General features: G+C 51.8%; 3 non-coding genes across 3 annotated transcripts; all 3 read right to left on the bottom strand.

Moving 5' to 3' along the window:
* Window positions 1-6155: 6155 nt before the first annotated feature.
* On the bottom strand, window positions 6156-6229 carry TRNAN-AUU (transfer RNA asparagine (anticodon AUU)). Its single transcript has one exon. It is a non-coding gene; the product is annotated as a tRNA-Asn (tRNA).
* Window positions 6230-12197: 5968 nt separating this feature from the next.
* TRNAN-AUU (transfer RNA asparagine (anticodon AUU)) lies at window positions 12198-12271 on the bottom strand. Its single transcript has one exon. It is a non-coding gene; the product is annotated as a tRNA-Asn (tRNA).
* A 2947-nt stretch (window positions 12272-15218) lies between these two features.
* TRNAN-AUU (transfer RNA asparagine (anticodon AUU)) lies at window positions 15219-15292 on the bottom strand. The gene has a single exon. It is a non-coding gene; the product is annotated as a tRNA-Asn (tRNA).
* Between the last annotated feature and the right edge of the window lie 1039 nt (window positions 15293-16331).

Here is a 16331-nt window from a genome sequence, read left to right as displayed (position 1 = left end):
CCAGACGAGAGGAAGTCGGGAGGTCAATAACGGGTGAAAGGTCACCTGTGCCAGGCTCCGAGGCGGGCGGCAAGGTGGCCGTCATGGAGTCTGGTGGGGCCACGGTTGGTAGCACACGTTGCGACGCAGTGACAACCCCAAAGTCGCGGGCCCCTGGAAGCGGTTGGTACGTGAGGCCATTGCGGGCGAGCATTGAGGGCGGGCTCTGGCTCCGCAAAGGCACGGCGCTGGGGCCCGTCGTAGACCACGAAACAGAGACAGGGACAGGAGCTGGGAGCGGGGACGCCGAGTGTGGTCGGCTGCTGGCCGGGGAGATGCGAGTGGAATGTGGCGAGGCACCCGGCAGGCCGATGCTGGCACCAGTGGCAGGTGGCGGAGCGGCAGAGGGCGCCGTCGACGAGCTGACCAGCAGCTGCGGTGAGGGGGAGGCCGAGACGTCTGAGCTGGTGGTCGCGGAAACGGCGAGGGCCACGGAGCCACGTGCCGTCGCTTGCTCTGCGTGCGCTTGCGTGCGTACCTTGCTCTGCAACGCCGGGGAAACCTGCCTGGTGCGGGTAAACGGAAGCGGACGGTATGTGTTGCCGCTGCGGGCGAGCACCGCAGTGCAGAGGGCATCGTAAGGCTGCGGGCTGGTGCTTGAAGAGGCAGCGAGATGGCGCAACTCTACCGGGAGGGCGTCGAGAAGAATGGCGTGCATCTGCAGCTGGTCCGTGACGCCATTCACCGCAAGAACGGCGTCGAGCTGCATAAACCATACCTTGGGGTAAGTTGATTGGTACGGCGGCACTGGTGGGCAGAGTTGCGGGAACATGGCCGCGGGCCGCTCGGCAAAGGGGGTGTTCTCCGGGTCACCAATGTAGCGGCGAGAGAAGAGGAGACGTGAGATGCCGTCGAAGGCGGCCGATGGGGTCGTGCCGATCTCGCCACTTTATTGCAGGCCTGAAGCGGAGCCACGTCGACTACCAGCGTCCAAACCGCCAGGCCAGTACTCGTTCTAATTCTCGCGCAGCTCGAGCTCACGCCAGCTGCGCGAGAGACGCGGCGCGGTGATGGAAAAAATGACGATGGTGATGATGGCACTACATACTTACGGCTTGCGCTTCGTATCTGCTTCCCCCCATTTAACAACATCGAATTTATTCATGGTATATACTAGTTCATTGTATTCATGGCCCTGCGGCTCAACGCTCGCTAAGTTTTTCTAAAACTAAGGAGGTTACACCCAGCGAGTATAATGTAGCAACCCTTACTTGTCCGGTAGTGCTCATTGAACATGCCATTGGCTGCTAAAGAAGATCGCAGCGTGCGCGTTGTCTAAAAGCCGAATGCTCCTGACTCTAATTTCCCAATATCAGCCATTGGCATGTACATTGAGCACTACTTTTTATTGGAAAACAATGAAAAGAAGAAATTTCTCACCGGCAGCACCTTCGAGGTCAAATGTTATACCTATTTCAGGTATGTGCCACTGGTGGTTACCTACTACGAGGGACGCACAAGCCACGCCATAAGGAGCTTCGCCCCTAAACAAAAGCTACACACCATCTCCGGGTGGGCTCAAACCTCGAATTTTTCGGTTAACAACCGAACGCGCTAGCCAATGGTGCCACGGAGACAGTCGTGCTCCACTCTCACCACCATGAGAACAATTCTTCAGAGCTATCAGCGCAAAGAAAAAAAGCGACACATAGCTCACGGGAGGGCTCGAACCTTCAGCCTATCGGATAACAGCCGAACGCGCTAGCCAATTGCGCCACGGAGACAGTCGTGCTCTTCACTCACCACCGTCTGAACATTTCACCAAAGCTATCAGCGCAAAAAAGTGACACACCGCTCCAGGGAGGGCTCAAGCCTTCAACCTTTCGGTTAACAGCCAAATGCGTTAGCCAATTGCGCAACGGAGACAGTCGTGCTCCCCTCTCACCACCGACAGAACATTTCTCCAAAGCTATCAGCGCAAAGAAGAAAAAAGCGACACATCGCTCGCGAGAGGGCTCGAACCTCCAACATTTCATTTAACGGCCGAACGCGCTGGCCAATTGCGCCACGGAGACAGTCGTGCTCAACTCTCAACCCCGTCAGAACATTTCTCGAAAGCTATCAGCGCAAAAGAGCGACACACTGCCTGAGAAGGCTCGAACCTCCAAACTTTCGTTTAACCGCTGAACGCGCTAGCCAATTGTGCCACAGAGACAGTCGTGCTCCACTCTCACCACCGTCAGAACATTTCTCCAAAGCTATCAGCGCAAAAAAAAGCGACACACGAGTCCCGGAACGGCTCGAGCCTCCAAACTTTCGGTTAACAGCCGAACGCGCTAGCCAATCGCGCCACGGAGACAGTCGTGCTCCACTCTCACCACGGTCAGAACATTTCTCCAAAGCTATCAGCGCAAAGAAAAAAAGCGACACACCGCTCCCGGGAGGGCTCGAACCTCCAGACTTTCGATTAACAGCCGAACGCGCTAGCCAATTGTGCCACTGGGACAATAGTGCCACATTCTCACCACTGTCAGAACATTTCTCCAATGCTCTATGCGCAAAGAAAAAAAGTGACACACCACTCCCGGAAGAGCTCAAGCCTCCAACCTTTCAGTTAACAGCCGAACGCGCTAGCCAATTGCGTCATGCAAACAGTCGTGCTCCACTCTCAACACCGTCAGAACATTTCTCAAAAGCTATCAGCAGAAAAAAAGCGACACACCGCCCCCGGCTGGGCTCGAACCTCCAAACTTTCGGTTAATAGCCGAACGCGCTAGCCAGTTGTGCCACGGAGACAGTCGTGCTCCACTCTCACCTCCTTGAGAACATTTCTCCAAAGCTACCAGGGAAAAAAAGTGACACAACGCCCCCGGGTGGGCTCGAACCTCCAAACTTTTGGTTAACGGCCGAACGCGCTAGCCAATTTCACCAAGCAGGCAGTCGTGCTCTAGTCTCACCACCGTCAGAAAATTTCTTCAAAGCTATCAGCGTAAAAAAAGCGACACACCGCCCCCGAGTGGGCTCAAACCTCCAACCTTTCGATTAACAGCCGAACGCGCTAGCCAATTGTGCCACGGAGACAGTAGTGCAGCTTTCTCACCTCCGCCAGAACATTTTTTTAAAGCTATCAGCGCGAAGAAAAAAAAGCGACACACCGCCCCCGGGTGGGCTCGGACCTCCAATCTTTCGGTTAATAGCCGAACGCGCTGGCCAGTTGTGCCACGGAGACAGTCGTGCTCCACTCTCACCTCCTTGAGAACATTTGTCCAAAGCTACCAGGAAAAAAAAGTAACACAACGTCCCCGGGTGGCCTCAAACCTCCAAACTTTCGGTTAACGGCCGAATGCGCTAGCCAATTTCGCCAAGCAGACAGTCGTACTCCAGTCTCACCACCGTCAGAAGATTTCTTCAAAGCTATCAGCGCAAAAAAGCGACACACCGCCCCCGAGTGGGCTCAAACCTCCAACCTTTCGATTAACAGTTGAACGCGCTAGCCAATTGTGCCACGGAGACTGTAGTGTAGCTTTCTCACCTCGGCCAGAACATTTTTTCAAAGCTATCAGCGCGAAGAAAAAAAAGTGACACACCGCTTCCGGGAGGGCTCGAATCTCCATACTTTCGCTTAACAGCCGAATGCGCTAGCCAATTGCGCCACGGAGATTGTCGTGCTCCATTCTTACCACCGTCCGAACATATCTCCAAAGCTATCAGCGCAAAGAAAAAAAATGGCAGCATATTCACGGAATGAATGATGTAGAGTGGGGCGAAGCATTCGTCCGTCCATGCGTCCGTCTTTGTGACCGTCCATGCACCTGTTCGTGCGCCCGCCCCTGCGTTCGTTCATGCATCCGCCCCTGCGTCCTTTCATGCGTCCATCCATGCATCTGTCAGTGTGTCTATTCGTCCGTCTATTCAACACTCCAAGTCCCACCATCTCGCATCTTCTATCATATATTCCCCATATATAAGCACTGCCATACAATGGACATTCCAAGGACAAAAGGAGAGGTGGCACACTCACACTTTCTTACGGCTTGTGCTTCGGGTCAACTTCCCACCTTCAACCACCTTGAGTTCATGGTAAATACTAGTTCAATGTATTCATGGCATGCACTGCGGCCCAATGCTCGCTAAACCTTTCTAAAACCAAGGAGGTTACGCGCAGTGAGTATAACGTAGCAACCGTTTCTTGTCAGATAGTGGTCAATGTACATGCCAGTGGCTGCTAAGGTGAAATGAGAGACAGGAGGATTCAGCTTTTATGTTCTTACGGCTTGCGCTTCGTATCTGCTTCCCCCCCTTTAACAACCTCGAATTCATTCATGGTATATACTAGTTCATTGTATTCATGGCCCTGCGGCTCAACGCTCGCTAAGCCTTTCTAAAACTAAAGAGGTTACACCCAGCGAGTATAAAGTAGCAACCCTTTCTTGTCCGGTAGTGCTCATTGTACATGCCATTGGCTGCTAATGGGGATCGCAGCGTGCGCGTTGTCTGAAAGCCGAATGCTCCTGACTCTCATTCCCCATTATCAGCCATTGGCATGTACATTGAGCACTATTTTTTATTGGAAAACAATGAAAACAAGAAATCTCTCACCGGCAGCACCTTCGAGGTCAAATGTGATACCTATTTCAGGTATGTGCCACTGGTGGTTGCCAACTACGAGGGACGCACAAGCCACGCCTAAAGGAGCTTTGCCCCTAAACAAAAGCGACACACCATCTCCGGGTGGGCTCAAACCTCGAATTTTTCGGTTAACAGCCGAACGCGCTAGCCGATTGCGCCACGGCGACAGTCGTGCTCCACTCTCACCACCATGAGAACAATTCTTCAAAGCTATCAGCGCAAAGAAAAAAAGCGACACATCGCTCCCGCGAGGGCTCGAACCTTCATCCTATCGGATAACAGCCGAACGCGCTAGCCAATTGCGCCACGGAGACAGTCGTGCTCTTCACTCACCACCGTCAGAACATTTCACCAAAGCTATCAGCGCAAAAAAGCGACACACCGCTCCAGGGAGGGCTCAAGCCTTCAACCTTTCGGTTAACAGCCAAATGCGTTAGCCAATTGCGCAACGGAGACAGTCGTGCTCCCCTCTCACCACCGACAGAACATTTCTCCAAAGCTATCAGCGCAAAGAAAAAAAGCGACACACCATCTCCGGGTGGGCTGAAACCTCCAACCTTTCGGGTAACAGCCGAACGCGCTAGCCAAATGCGCCATGGAGACAGTCGTGCTCTACTCTCAACACCGTCAGAACATTTCTCCAAAGCTATCAGCGCAAAGAAAAAAAAGCGACACACGAGTCCCGGGACGGCTCGAGCCTCCAAACTTTCGGTTAACAGCCGAACGCGCTAGCCAATCGCGCCACGGAGACAGTCGTGCTCCACTCTCACCACGGTCAGAACATTTCTCCAAAGCTATCAGCGCAAAGAAAAAAAGCGACACACCGCTCCCGGGAGGGCTCGAACCTCCAGTCTTTCGATTAACAGCCGAACGCGCTAGCCAATTGTGCCACTGGGACAATAGTGCCACATTCTCACCACTGTCAGAACATTTCTCCAATGCTCTATGCGCAAAGAAAAAAAGTGACACACCACTCCCGGAAGAGCTCAAGCCTCCAACCTTTCGGTTAACAGCCGAACGCGCTAGCCAATTGCGTCATGCAAACAGTCGTGCTCCACTCTCAACACCGTCAGGACATTTCTCAAAAGCTATCAGCAGAAAAAAAGTGACACACCGCCCCCGGGTGGGCTCGAACCTCCAAACTTTCGGTTAATAGCCGAACGCGCTAGCCAGTTGTGCCACGGAGACAGTCGTGCTCCACTCTCACCTCCTTGAGAACATTTCTCCAAAGCTACCAGGGAAAAAAAGTGACACAACGCCCCCGGGTGGGCTCAAACCTCCAAACTTTTGGTTAACGGCCGAACGCGCTAGCCAATTTCACCAAGCAGGCAGTCGTGCTCTAGTCTCACCACCGTCAGAAAATTTATTCAAAGCTATCAGCGTAAAAAAAGCGACACACCGCCCCCGAGTGGGCTCAAACCTCCAACCTTTCGATTAACAGCCGAACGCGCTAGCCAATTGTGCCACGGAGACAGTAGTGCAGCTTTCTCACCTCCGCCAGAACATTTTTTTAAAGCTATCAGCGCGAAGAAAAAAAAGCGACACACCGCCCCCGGGTGGGCTCGAACCTCCAATCTTTCGGTTAATAGCCGAACGCGCTGGCCAGTTGTGCCACGGAGACAGTCGTGCTCCACTCTCACCTCCTTGAGAACATTTGTCCAAAGCTACCAGGAAAAAAAAGTAACACAACGCCCCCGGGTGGGCTCAAACCTCCAAACTTTCGGTTAACGGCCGAATGCGCTAGCCAATTTCGCCAAGCAGACAGTCGTGCTCCAGTCTCACCACCGTCAGAAGATTTCTTCAAAGCTATCAGCGCAAAAAAGCGACACACCGCCCCCGAGTGGGCTCAAACCTCCAACCTTTCGATTAACAGTTGAACGCGCTAGCCAATTGTGCCACGGAGACTGTAGTGTAGCTTTCTCACCTCCGCCAGAACATTTTTTCAAAGCTATCAGCGCGAAGAAAAAAAAGTGACACACCGCTTCCGGGAGGGCTCGAATCTCCATACTTTCGCTTAACAGCCGAATGCGCTAGCCAATTGCGCCACGGAGATTGTCGTGCTCCATTCTTACCACCGTCCGAACATATCTCCAAAGCTATCAGCGCAAAGAAAAAAAATGGCAGCATATTCACGGAATGAATGATGTAGAGTGGGGCGAAGCATTCGTCCGTCCATGCGTCCGTCTTTGTGACCGTCCATGCACCTGTTCGTGCGCCCGCCCCTGCGTTCGTTCATGCATCCGCCCCTGCGTCCTTTCATGCGTCCATCCATGCATCTGTCAGTGTGTCTATTCGTCCGTCTATTCAACACTCCAAGTCCCACCATCTCGTATCTTCTATCATATATTCCCCATATATAAGCACTGCCATACAATGGACATTCCAAGGACAAAAGAAGAGGTGGCACACGCACACTTTCTTACGGCTTGCGCTTCGGGTCAACTTCCCACCTTCAACCACCTTGAGTTCATGGTAAATACTAGTTCAATCTATTCATGGCATGCACTGCGGCCCAATGCTCGCTAAACCTTTCTAAAACCAAGGAGGTTACGCGCAGTGAGTATAACGTAGCAACCGTTTCTTGTCAGATACTGGTCAATGTACATGCCAGTGGCTGCTAAGGTGAAATGAGAGACAGGAGGATTCAGCTTTTATGTTCTTACGGCTTGCGCTTCGTATCTGCTTCCCTCCCTTTAACAACCTCGAATTCATTCATGGTATATACTAGTTCATTGTATTCATGGCCCTGCGGCTCAACGCTCGCTAAGCCTTTCTAAAACTAAAGAGGTTACACCCAGCGAGTATAAAGTAGCAACCCTTTCTTGTCCGGTAGTGCTCATTGTACATGCCATTGGCTGCTAATGGGGATCGCAGCGTGCGCGTTGTCTGAAAGCCGAATGCTCCTGACTCTCATTACCCATTATCAGCCATTGGCATGTACATTGAGCACTATTTTTTATTGGAAAACAATGAAAACAAGAAATCTCTCACCGGCAGCACCTTCGAGGTCAAATGTGATACCTATTTCAGGTATGTGCCACTGGTGGTTGCCAACTACGAGGGACGCACAAGCCACGCCTAAATGAGCTTTGCCCCTAAACAAAAGCGAGACACCATCTCCGGGTGGGCTCAAACCTCGAATTTTTCGGTTAACAGCCGAACGCGCTAGCCGATTGCGCCACGGCGACAGTCGTGCTCCACTCTCACCACCATGATAACAATTCTTCAAAGCTATCAGCGGAAAGAAAAAAAGCGACACATCGCTCCCGCGAGGGCTCGAACCTTCATCCTATCGGATAACAGCCGAACGCGCTAGCCAATTGCGCCACGGAGACAGTCGTGCTCTCCACTCACCACCGTCAGAACATTTCACCAAAGCTATCAGCGCAAAAAAGCGACACACCGCTCTAGGGAGGGCTCAAGCCTTCAACCTTTCGGTTAACAGCCAAATGCGTTAGCCAATTGCGCAACGGAGACAGTCGTGCTCCCCTCTCACCACCGACAGAACATTTCTCCAAAGCTATCAGCGCAAAGAAAAAAAGCGACACACCATCTCCGGGTGGGCTGAAACCTCCAACCTTTCGGGTAACAGCCGAACGCGCTAGCCAAATGCGCCATGGAGACAGTCGTGCTCTACTCTCAACACCGTCAGAACATTTCTCCAAAGCTATCAGCGCAAAGAAAAAAAAGCGACACACGAGTCCCGGGACGGCTCGAGCCTCCAAACTTTCGGTTAACAGCCGAACGCGCTAGCCAATCGCGCCACGGAGACAGTCGTGCTCCACTCTCACCACGGTCAGAACATTTCTCCAAAGCTATCAGCGCAAAGAAAAAAAGCGACACACCGCTCCCGGGAGGGCTCGAACCTCCAGTCTTTCGATTAACAGCCGAACGCGCTAGCCAATTGTGCCACTGGGACAATAGTGCCACATTCTCACCACTGTCAGAACATTTCTCCAATGCTCTATGCGCAAAGAAAAAAAGTGACACACCACTCCCGGAAGAGCTCAAGCCTCCAACCTTTCAGTTAACAGCCGAACGCGCTAGCCAATTGCGTCATGCAAACAGTCGTGCTCCACTCTCAACACCGTCAGAACATTTCTCAAAAGCTATCAGCAGAAAAAAAGCGACACACCGCCCCCGGCTGGGCTCGAACCTCCAAACTTTCGGTTAATAGCCGAACGCGCTAGCCAGTTGTGCCACGGAGACAGTCGTGCTCCACTCTCACCTCCTTGAGAACATTTCTCCAAAGCTACCAGGGAAAAAAAGTGACACAACGCCCCCGGGTGGGCTCGAACCTCCAAACTTTTGGTTAACGGCCGAACGCGCTAGCCAATTTCACCAAGCAGGCAGTCGTGCTCTAGTCTCACCACCGTCAGAAAATTTCTTCAAAGCTATCAGCGTAAAAAAAGCGACACACCGCCCCCGAGTGGGCTCAAACCTCCAACCTTTCGATTAACAGCCGAACGCGCTAGCCAATTGTGCCACGGAGACAGTAGTGCAGCTTTCTCACCTCCGCCAGAACATTTTTTTAAAGCTATCAGCGCGAAGAAAAAAAAGCGACACACCGCCCCCGGGTGGGCTCGGACCTCCAATCTTTCGGTTAATAGCCGAACGCGCTGGCCAGTTGTGCCACGGAGACAGTCGTGCTCCACTCTCACCTCCTTGAGAACATTTGTCCAAAGCTACCAGGAAAAAAAAGTAACACAACGTCCCCGGGTGGCCTCAAACCTCCAAACTTTCGGTTAACGGCCGAATGCGCTAGCCAATTTCGCCAAGCAGACAGTCGTACTCCAGTCTCACCACCGTCAGAAGATTTCTTCAAAGCTATCAGCGCAAAAAAGCGACACACCGCCCCCGAGTGGGCTCAAACCTCCAACCTTTCGATTAACAGTTGAACGCGCTAGCCAATTGTGCCACGGAGACTGTAGTGTAGCTTTCTCACCTCGGCCAGAACATTTTTTCAAAGCTATCAGCGCGAAGAAAAAAAAGTGACACACCGCTTCCGGGAGGGCTCGAATCTCCATACTTTCGCTTAACAGCCGAATGCGCTAGCCAATTGCGCCACGGAGATTGTCGTGCTCCATTCTTACCACCGTCCGAACATATCTCCAAAGCTATCAGCGCAAAGAAAAAAAATGGCAGCATATTCACGGAATGAATGATGTAGAGTGGGGCGAAGCATTCGTCCGTCCATGCGTCCGTCTTTGTGACCGTCCATGCACCTGTTCGTGCGCCCGCCCCTGCGTTCGTTCATGCATCCGCCCCTGCGTCCTTTCATGCGTCCATCCATGCATCTGTCAGTGTGTCTATTCGTCCGTCTATTCAACACTCCAAGTCCCACCATCTCGCATCTTCTATCATATATTCCCCATATATAAGCACTGCCATACAATGGACATTCCAAGGACAAAAGGAGAGGTGGCACACTCACACTTTCTTACGGCTTGTGCTTCGGGTCAACTTCCCACCTTCAACCACCTTGAGTTCATGGTAAATACTAGTTCAATGTATTCATGGCATGCACTGCGGCCCAATGCTCGCTAAACCTTTCTAAAACCAAGGAGGTTACGCGCAGTGAGTATAACGTAGCAACCGTTTCTTGTCAGATAGTGGTCAATGTACATGCCAGTGGCTGCTAAGGTGAAATGAGAGACAGGAGGATTCAGCTTTTATGTTCTTACGGCTTGCGCTTCGTATCTGCTTCCCCCCCTTTAACAACCTCGAATTCATTCATGGTATATACTAGTTCATTGTATTCATGGCCCTGCGGCTCAACGCTCGCTAAGCCTTTCTAAAACTAAAGAGGTTACACCCAGCGAGTATAAAGTAGCAACCCTTTCTTGTCCGGTAGTGCTCATTGTACATGCCATTGGCTGCTAATGGGGATCGCAGCGTGCGCGTTGTCTGAAAGCCGAATGCTCCTGACTCTCATTCCCCATTATCAGCCATTGGCATGTACATTGAGCACTATTTTTTATTGGAAAACAATGAAAACAAGAAATCTCTCACCGGCAGCACCTTCGAGGTCAAATGTGATACCTATTTCAGGTATGTGCCACTGGTGGTTGCCAACTACGAGGGACGCACAAGCCACGCCTAAAGGAGCTTTGCCCCTAAACAAAAGCGACACACCATCTCCGGGTGGGCTCAAACCTCGAATTTTTCGGTTAACAGCCGAACGCGCTAGCCGATTGCGCCACGGCGACAGTCGTGCTCCACTCTCACCACCATGAGAACAATTCTTCAAAGCTATCAGCGCAAAGAAAAAAAGCGACACATCGCTCCCGCGAGGGCTCGAACCTTCATCCTATCGGATAACAGCCGAACGCGCTAGCCAATTGCGCCACGGAGACAGTCGTGCTCTTCACTCACCACCGTCAGAACATTTCACCAAAGCTATCAGCGCAAAAAAGCGACACACCGCTCCAGGGAGGGCTCAAGCCTTCAACCTTTCGGTTAACAGCCAAATGCGTTAGCCAATTGCGCAACGGAGACAGTCGTGCTCCCCTCTCACCACCGACAGAACATTTCTCCAAAGCTATCAGCGCAAAGAAAAAAAGCGACACACCATCTCCGGGTGGGCTGAAACCTCCAACCTTTCGGGTAACAGCCGAACGCGCTAGCCAAATGCGCCATGGAGACAGTCGTGCTCTACTCTCAACACCGTCAGAACATTTCTCCAAAGCTATCAGCGCAAAGAAAAAAAAGCGACACACGAGTCCCGGGACGGCTCGAGCCTCCAAACTTTCGGTTAACAGCCGAACGCGCTAGCCAATCGCGCCACGGAGACAGTCGTGCTCCACTCTCACCACGGTCAGAACATTTCTCCAAAGCTATCAGCGCAAAGAAAAAAAGCGACACACCGCTCCCGGGAGGGCTCGAACCTCCAGTCTTTCGATTAACAGCCGAACGCGCTAGCCAATTGTGCCACTGGGACAATAGTGCCACATTCTCACCACTGTCAGAACATTTCTCCAATGCTCTATGCGCAAAGAAAAAAAGTGACACACCACTCCCGGAAGAGCTCAAGCCTCCAACCTTTCGGTTAACAGCCGAACGCGCTAGCCAATTGCGTCATGCAAACAGTCGTGCTCCACTCTCAACACCGTCAGGACATTTCTCAAAAGCTATCAGCAGAAAAAAAGTGACACACCGCCCCCGGGTGGGCTCGAACCTCCAAACTTTCGGTTAATAGCCGAACGCGCTAGCCAGTTGTGCCACGGAGACAGTCGTGCTCCACTCTCACCTCCTTGAGAACATTTCTCCAAAGCTACCAGGGAAAAAAAGTGACACAACGCCCCCGGGTGGGCTCAAACCTCCAAACTTTTGGTTAACGGCCGAACGCGCTAGCCAATTTCACCAAGCAGGCAGTCGTGCTCTAGTCTCACCACCGTCAGAAAATTTATTCAAAGCTATCAGCGTAAAAAAAGCGACACACCGCCCCCGAGTGGGCTCAAACCTCCAACCTTTCGATTAACAGCCGAACGCGCTAGCCAATTGTGCCACGGAGACAGTAGTGCAGCTTTCTCACCTCCGCCAGAACATTTTTTTAAAGCTATCAGCGCGAAGAAAAAAAAGCGACACACCGCCCCCGGGTGGGCTCGAACCTCCAATCTTTCGGTTAATAGCCGAACGCGCTGGCCAGTTGTGCCACGGAGACAGTCGTGCTCCACTCTCACCTCCTTGAGAACATTTGTCCAAAGCTACCAGGAAAAAAAAGTAACACAACGCCCCCGGGTGGGCTCAAACCTCCAAACTTTCGGTTAACGGCCGAATGCGCTAGCCAATTTCGCCAAGCAGACAGTCGTGCTCCAGTCTCACCACCGTCAGAAGATTTCTTCAAAGCTATCAGCGCAAAAAAGCGACACACCGCCCCCGAGTGGGCTCAAACCTCCAACCTTTCGATTAACAGTTGAACGCGCTAGCCAATTGTGCCACGGAGACTGTAGTGTAGCTTTCTCACCTCCGCCAGAACATTTTTTCAAAGCTATCAGCGCGAAGAAAAAAAAGTGACACACCGCTTCCGGGAGGGCTCGAATCTCCATACTTTCGCTTAACAGCCGAATGCGCTAGCCAATTGCGCCACGGAGATTGTCGTGCTCCATTCTTACCACCGTCCGAACATATCTCCAAAGCTATCAGCGCAAAGAAAAAAAATGGCAGCATATTCACGGAATGAATGATGTAGAGTGGGGCGAAGCATTCGTCCGTCCATGCGTCCGTCTTTGTGACCGTCCATGCACCTGTTCGTGCGCCCGCCCCTGCGTTCGTTCATGCATCCGCCCCTGCGTCCTTTCATGCGTCCATCCATGCATCTGTCAGTGTGTCTATTCGTCCGTCTATTCAACACTCCAAGTCCCACCATCTCGTATCTTCTATCATATATTCCCCATATATAAGCACTGCCATACAATGGACATTCCAAGGACAAAAGAAGAGGTGGCACACGCACACTTTCTTACGGCTTGCGCTTCGGGTCAACTTCCCACCTTCAACCACCTTGAGTTCATGGTAAATACTAGTTCAATCTATTCATGGCATGCACTGCGGCCCAATGCTCGCTAAACCTTTCTAAAACCAAGGAGGTTACGCGCAGTGAGTATAACGTAGCAACCGTTTCTTGTCAGATACTGGTCAATGTACATGCCAGTGGCTGCTAAGGTGAAATGAGAGACAGGAGGATTCAGCTTTTATGTTCTTACGGCTTGCGCTTCGTATCTGCTTCCCTCCCTTTAACAACCTCGAATTCATTCATGGTATATACTAGTTCATTGTATTCATGGCCCTGCGGCTCAACGCTCGCTAAGCCTTTCTAAAACTAAAGAGGTTACACCCAGCGAGTATAAAGTAGCAACCCTTTCTTGTCCGGTAGTGCTCATTGTACATGCCATTGGCTGCTAATGGGGATCGCAGCGTGCGCGTTGTCTGAAAGCCGAATGCTCCTGACTCTCATTACCCATTATCAGCCATTGGCATGTACATTGAGCACTATTTTTTATTGGAAAACAATGAAAACAAGAAATCTCTCACCGGCAGCACCTTCGAGGTCAAATGTGATACCTATTTCAGGTATGTGCCACTGGTGGTTGCCAACTACGAGGGACGCACAAGCCACGCCTAAATGAGCTTTGCCCCTAAACAAAAGCGAGACACCATCTCCGGGTGGGCTCAAACCTCGAATTTTTCGGTTAACAGCCGAACGCGCTAGCCGATTGCGCCACGGCGACAGTCGTGCTCCACTCTCACCACCATGATAACAATTCTTCAAAGCTATCAGCGGAAAGAAAAAAAGCGACACATCGCTCCCGCGAGGGCTCGAACCTTCATCCTATCGGATAACAGCCGAACGCGCTAGCCAATTGCGCCACGGAGACAGTCGTGCTCTCCACTCACCACCGTCAGAACATTTCACCAAAGCTATCAGCGCAAAAAAGCGACACACCGCTCTAGGGAGGGCTCAAGCCTTCAACCTTTCGGTTAACAGCCAAATGCGTTAGCCAATTGCGCAACGGAGACAGTCGTGCTCCCCTCTCACCACCGACAGAACATTTCTCCAAAGCTATCAGCGCAAAGAAAAAAAGCGACACACCATCTCCGGGTGGGCTGAAACCTCCAACCTTTCGGGTAACAGCCGAACGCGCTAGCCAAATGCGCCATGGAGACAGTCGTGCTCTACTCTCAACACCGTCAGAACATTTCTCCAAAGCTATCAGCGCAAAGAAAAAAAAGCGACACACGAGTCCCGGGACGGCTCGAGCCTCCAAACTTTCGGTTAACAGCCGAACGCGCTAGCCAATCGCGCCACGGAGACAGTCGTGCTCCACTCTCACCACGGTCAGAACATTTCTCCAAAGCTATCAGCGCAAAGAAAAAAAGCGACACACCGCTCCCGGGAGGGCTCGAACCTCCAGTCTTTCGATTAACAGCCGAACGCGCTAGCCAATTGTGCCACTGGGACAATAGTGCCACATTCTCACCACTGTCAGAACATTTCTCCAATGCTCTATGCGCAAAGAAAAAAAGTGACACACCACTCCCGGAAGAGCTCAAGCCTCCAACCTTTCGGTTAACAGCCGAACGCGCTAGCCAATTGCGTCATGCAAACAGTCGCGCTCCACTCTCAACACCGTCAGAACATTTCTCAAAAGCTATCAGCAGAAAAAAAGTGACACACCACCCCCGGGTGGGCTCGAACCTCCAAACTTTCGGTTAATAGCCGAACGCGCTAGCCAGTTGTGCCACGGAGACAGTCGTGCTCCACTCTCACCTCCTTGAGAACATTTCTCCGAAGCTACCAGGGAAAAAAAGTGACACAACGCCCCCGGGTGGGCTCAAACCTCCAAACTTTTGGTTAACGGCCGAACGCGCTAGCCAATTTCACCAAGCAGGCAGTCGTGCTCTAGTCTCACCACCGTCAGAAAATTTCTTCAAAGCTATCAGCGTAAAAAAAGCGACACACCGCCCCCGAGTGGGCTCAAACCTCCAACCTTTAGATTAACAGCCGAACGCGCTAGCCAATTGTGCCACGGAGACAGTAGTGCAGCTTTCTCACCTCCGCCAGAACATTTTTTTAAAGCTATCAGCGCGAAGAAAAAAAAGCGACACACTGCCCCCGGGTGGGCTCGAACCTCCAATCTTTCGGTTAATAGCCGAACGCGCTGGCCAGTTGTGCCACGGAGACAGTCGTGCTCCACTCTCACCTCCTTGAGAACATTTGTCCAAAGCTACCAGGAAAAAAAAGTAACACAACGCCCCCGGGTGAACTCAAACCTCCAAACTTTCGGTTAACGGCCGAATGCGCTAGCCAATTTCGCCAAGCAGACAGTCGTGCTCCAGTCTCACCACCGTCAGAAGATTTCTTCAAAGCTATCAGCGCAAAAAAGCGACACACCGCCCCCGAGTGGGCTCAAACCTCCAACCTTTCGATTACCAGTTGAACGCGCTAGCCAATTGTGCCACGGAGACTGTAGTGTAGCTTTCTCACCTCCGCCAGAACATTTTTTCAAAGCTATCAGCGCGAAGAAAAAAAAGTGACACACCGCTTCCGGGAGGGCTCGAATCTCCATACTTTCGCTTAACAGCCGAATGCGCTAGCCAATTGCGCCACGGAGATTGTCGTGCTCCATTCTTACCACCGTCCGAACATATCTCCAAAGCTATCAGCGCAAAGAAAAAAAAATGGCAGCATATTCACGGAATGAATGATGTAGAGTGGGGCGAAGCATTCGTCCGTCCATGCGTCCGTCTTTGTGACCGTCCATGCACCTGTTCGTGCGCCCGCCCCTGCGTTCGTTCATGCATCCGCCCCTGCGTCCTTTCATGCGTCCATCCATGCATCTGTCAGTGTGTCTATTCGTCCGTCTATTCAACACTCCAAGTCCTACCATCTCGCATCTTCTATCATATATTCCCCATATATAAGCACTGCCATACAATGGACATTCCAAGGACAAAAGGAGAGGTGGCACACGCACACTTTCTTACGGCTTGCGCTTCGGGTCAACTTCCCACCTTCAACCACCTTGAGTTCATGGTAAATACTAGTTCAATGTATTCATGGCATGCACTGCGGCCCAATGCTCGCTAAACCTTTCTAAAACCAAGGAGGTTACGCGCAGTGAGTATAACGTAGCAACCGTTTCTTGTCAGATAGTGGTCAATGTACATGCCAGTGGCTGTTAAGGTGAAATGAGAGACAGGAGGATTCAGCTTTTATGTTC

This window comes from Rhipicephalus microplus, chromosome 8 (genome assembly GCF_043290135.1).
Source record: "Rhipicephalus microplus isolate Deutch F79 chromosome 8, USDA_Rmic, whole genome shotgun sequence".
In the NCBI taxonomy this organism is placed as follows: Eukaryota; Metazoa; Arthropoda; class Arachnida; order Ixodida; family Ixodidae; genus Rhipicephalus; species Rhipicephalus microplus.
This window is presented reverse-complemented; position numbering and strand designations above follow the sequence as displayed.